General features: G+C 28.6%; 1 long non-coding RNA gene across 1 annotated transcript; it reads right to left on the bottom strand.

Moving 5' to 3' along the window:
• Positions 1-1,582: 1,582 nt before the first annotated feature.
• On the bottom strand, positions 1,583-2,626 carry LOC107908394 (uncharacterized). Its single transcript, XR_001687010.2, has 2 exons — positions 2,309-2,626; positions 1,583-2,030 (listed from the first exon to the last, which is right to left on the bottom strand). It is a non-coding gene; the product is annotated as an uncharacterized lncRNA (long non-coding RNA).
• Between the last annotated feature and the right edge of the window lie 2,381 nt (positions 2,627-5,007).

The raw sequence follows: 5,007 nt of genomic DNA, 5'->3' as shown, positions 1-5,007 counted from the left end.
ATGAAATCTGATTCCTATTTATAGGAATTTTCATGTCTCTTTATAGAGACATCTTTCAATAAGTGTCTTTCTGAATAATAATGTCTTCAAAATAAACACATAATTGTTCATTTAATATTATAACTATTCAAATAATAATATTTAAATAGTTATAATTCTTTTTCAAAAAATAAAATAATATAACTTTTGATTAATTACACCCATTCATTTATAGTTATTGGAAAACTATAAATATTTGAAAATGTTCCAACATTATTAATCATTGATGAGTATGTTGGTTATATATTAGCTGAATTTTTGGGACATTCTTCATGTCTGTCATAGATGGTTGGAGTATATTTGAGGAATTATCTATTTCTTGTAAATTGGTTCTAAATGTTGTTGGGATAGAAGAGAAAAAAGCTTTAGCGGTCTTAAAATCTATTGTTTGTGTTTTAGGATTTGATTCTTCCTCTATATTTAACCTTCTAAAGGTTGTACTGATACTTTCTATATCAAAGGAATGTCTTGGAGGCAATCTATGTGACCTATTGAATATTAATTCAATTGTGTCATGGTGTTGAGAAATTTCACTTAAAGAAATGTTTCTTGGGGTTGGCGCAACAAGGTTTATAGCACCTTCAAGTTTCCATTTGTCAAGGAGATTGATTTCAGGTCATTTTATTGTTTTGAGATTGTGGTTTGAGATCTTGAGGTGTATGTTTCTATTAAAAGGGTTACTCCTTTTAGACTTTTGAGTGAAGTCTTGGTGTTAACTATGGGGTACATACCTTTGAAATGGAGTTAATAGATTAAAGTTAGTACTTCAGATCCAGGAAACATCTTGTAATTATGGTGTCGAAACTATTTTTATTTTGAAAAAACAAGGTCGACTTTTAAAACGAAAAAAATGGAGTCGCCACCGATCTTTTATTGATGTGTGATCGGATCACCTTAAAAACGATTTTAGGTCTACGAATTTTGAGAAAATAGGTTCGGGAGTCGGTTACACACGAGGAAGGGTTAGCACCCTCGTACGCCCAAAATTGGTACCGAATTGATTTATTAATGTCTTAAAGTCGAACGTCAAAAATTTGAAAAGATTGAAAACGATTCCCCTTTTATTAATGCCATATTTTAAAACAATGCTTGGATAGATTTGAACGAATGTAAAAGGGTTTCTCATCCCGAGACAACAAGATGTCGTATCCCGTAAGTTAGGATGCAACGTTTGAATTCTCGAGCATAAGCTAACCTTTTAAAAATCTTTATTGAAACTTTGTACATTTGAAAACTAAAATGTGTGTCGACATCCACGAAAACTATTAAAAATGCTTATTCTCGTAAATAATTATTTACTTACTTTATTTTCGTAATTATTTATTTTTATTTTTATATTATTTGTGTAAAAATTTAAAGTTTTTTAATCTGGGCCATACCGACCCAAGTTGTGGATGTTACATTTCTTCCTTCGCTTGAAATGGATTCCTAACAAAAGTTTTGAAATGAATATTCTGCAAAATCATTTCTGGGGGATGGCATTGTTGAATGCCCAGAACAAAGATTAGATGGAAACAATCGAGTTGATTCTAGAAGACCATCATCGAAATAACACATCAAAATTAGTATTCAAAAACAACAAAGCTGTAAACCATGAATGATAATCCTCGTATTTGTAAAAGGAAACAGGCATGTTTGTCAGTTTTAATCTTAAAAGCATAATAGTGTTGTACTTTTGTTTTGGAGAGGGTTCATACAGGAGGTCTGGGCAGTCAAAAACAGGTCTGAACGACCAAAGGTAATTCAAATTATACTAACTCCAGCAAGAGGATAAAAAAACTCTGGGGAACAAGTCAGGTGGACTCACTATTCCATGCTCGGCTGACTGCTGCTAGAGACGCTGGTGCCGCACGCGTGCTTGGCTATTAACAGTAACCACCATTCTTTACTCGCCACATGTCTGATTCAGCGGTCAACTATGGAAGGACAGCCCTTCTTGATCCTCTGTCTGCAGTGTCGCAATCGCAGTCTCCCTTGAGTCTTGGCTCTACCTGTGCCACCCAAAGAGGCAAGGACAGGTTAAGACTCGGTCAAAGTCAGGTAGCTCGAACAAGACAAGCCCATGCCTGTTTTCCGAAACCAACCTCAACCAACTATCCACTGTCTATTTGAATATTTCATTAATAAACAACCAACTACTGTCTAACAAGAATTTGGATAACAATACACAAAAATACCATATTGTTAAAATACGAATACAAATGAGGTGAATAGGAGGAAAAGCAAATAATAATAAAGTAATAAGTGGGAGAGAGCAAACTCAAAGGACCAGATATCACGGCAACCGAGAAATCCGGCAAATAGGGTAAGTGCAGGGGGGGTAGGCACATACAGAGCAAGCAAAGTCCCAATTATTGTTCCCCACGCTGCCCGACATCAATTATATTGTCGGTCAGCTTCTAGTACCTATCTTATTGCTGCCTGACATGATTTCTCTCTCGATTCCTGCTTATCTTAAATTGAGTATTGTTTATTCTCCCTCATTTGGATACTTTTCATAGGCTTTTATTAATTGGCAGTTGATTCAGTAGCAGCTTTTTATTTGATTAGTCCTTTTAAAAGAATATATTTCTCAAGGTGTTATAGATTGTTTTGAAAGAAAAGAGTGATATGGAATCCCGATTCTAAAAAATCTTAAACGTATGCAATACCAAGCTACTTTTTTAAAGTATCATGAAAAGCTACTTATATTATATTTTGTCTCATATAAATTAAATTAAAAGATAATCACTCATTTTTATTATTAAGTGATAATATATTATTATTTAGTTGCTTAAATTAATCTCTTAATGTTAATATAAGATACACATAACATATCAAACATCATTGTTTAATTATTCTATCAGTTATATTAATACTTAACTGTCAAAATTGATAATTTTTTTTAACAAAATTATTAATTTTCTCTTTAATCTAATATACAAACACTAATTTATTTTTTTATTTTTACCCACTTTTTATGTGAAAAAAATAAAAGCTTAAGTGTTGAAAGTTCTTATAAAATAATTAAAGATGAATTAAATTCTTAATAAAAAAGGTAATTTGTTGAGCCATTAGTTGAAAGTTAACATCAATTGGTCCTTTAAAATATAGTTTTATATTAGACTTTCTAATGGGTTGTTAGATGATTATGTGGCGGTTGATTTGGCAGTTAAAGTGAAAAAATAATGATGTGTCAATTAATTTAACATTTGACATAAAAAAAAGTTGACGAGAGTTTAATTGATTTTTTAAATTAGTTTATAAGCAATTGATTGATTATTAAAATTATAGAAATATTATAAAAAATATAGAAAATTTTATAGAAAATAACATAAAAATTATTAAAATGATAAAAATTTATAAAATAATTTGTAATTTTAATTATTTTATAATTTTAAATAATTTATATAATTAATCTATAATTTTCTATTTTTATAATTTTCTAAAATTTATATAATATTTTAATAATTTCTATTTTTTTATTTAATAAAAAGTACTACTTTTTGTTTTTCCTAAATCATTGCTCTACATGATACCCGGATTCATCCTTATCAACTCCTCTTGCATCACCTCTCTTCAACCAAAATCATTACCATCAAACATTAAACTTATTGTCACTCAAACTATTCACTCGACACCTCATATAAGTTTGATCACCGTCACACTTAAAGCTTCCCATTTCCTTAATACTAAAACTAAAGATTCCAAATCTTTAAAATAACAAAAAAAAACCTATATGTATATATTATATTTTTATAGATTTTTAATAAGGAAAATTATTTGATACACTACTAGTGAAGTTTTTTAAACTTCACAAAAAGAGTTGAGGGTTTGACAAGTGTATTATAGGGTGTAATAAAAAATAAAAAATAAAAAAATAAATTATATAAATAAATGTGACATTTGTCATACCTTCAATCCACTTATGGAGTCTAAAAATCTCTACTGGTGGTGTATCAAATAATTACCCTCTTAATAATTTCAATAAATATTTAATAAGTTTTGTATTTGTTTAATATTTTTATCATATTTAATAATTTTTCTATAATTTCTATAATTTTAATAATATTTTAATATTTTCTTCATAATATATTAATAATAAATGATAATATTTAGTGAATCTAATAATTTTATAATTTTCTAAACTTTTCAAAAAAATTTAATATTTTTTTATAATTTTTTATAACTTTTCTAAATTTTGTACAATATTTGAATAATATTTGTTATGACCTAAAGTTGTTGATTGCTAAACTCAAGAATAATGAATGGAAGTGCTTGATTGCATTGGTTTATGCAGATTGGTTTTTGTAGAAAACACCAATGTTGATTTATGCAATTTAATTGTTCTACGTCTGTGGAGCCTAACTCAATGAATAATTCCACTATCTTTTGTACTTAAAGATTAGAATACACACCTCTAAATTCTCCTATTGAGAATTAGACTATAAACTCTAATAGTTTACAATTCAATTGTATTGTTTCAAAACAATTCCTCAATAAACAAAACAAAATGTTCTCAATAAGCTCCCATACAAAATTTAGATAAACCTCTCAAGCATATATTAGTTTCAGGTTACTAACATAGTAAGTAAATGAATACACAACAACCCATTGAAAACAACAATTATATAATATGCTAATAAAAGCACAATTTGATGAAGATATGGTCTTCTAGTAAACATCTCAATCCCAACCAATTCTCCACAATACAAGGGTTGTCTTTATTCAATCGATTCAAATCCAATCTTCAAAGGTCATAGGTTGGTTTCCATAAGTGGACTATTTTATCTTCAAAATATCAGCACAACAAAATAATTCAAAGATTTTGTTTCATTAAATTGCCAACGCAAATACAACAAGTTGCTTCACTATCTCAGCTAAGTTCCACTTAAATTATTGCAGCACACCTTACCTCAACAATATTTAAATTTAAATAATTAAAAAATTAATAAATCAAGATAAAATAACTAAAAAATCAATTAAATT

The sequence above is a fragment of the Gossypium hirsutum genome, chromosome D02 (genome assembly GCF_007990345.1).
Source record: "Gossypium hirsutum isolate 1008001.06 chromosome D02, Gossypium_hirsutum_v2.1, whole genome shotgun sequence".
NCBI lineage: Eukaryota > Viridiplantae > Streptophyta > Magnoliopsida > Malvales > Malvaceae > Gossypium > Gossypium hirsutum.
Note: the sequence above shows the minus strand (reverse complement) of the source record. Positions and strands in the feature narration are given on the sequence as shown.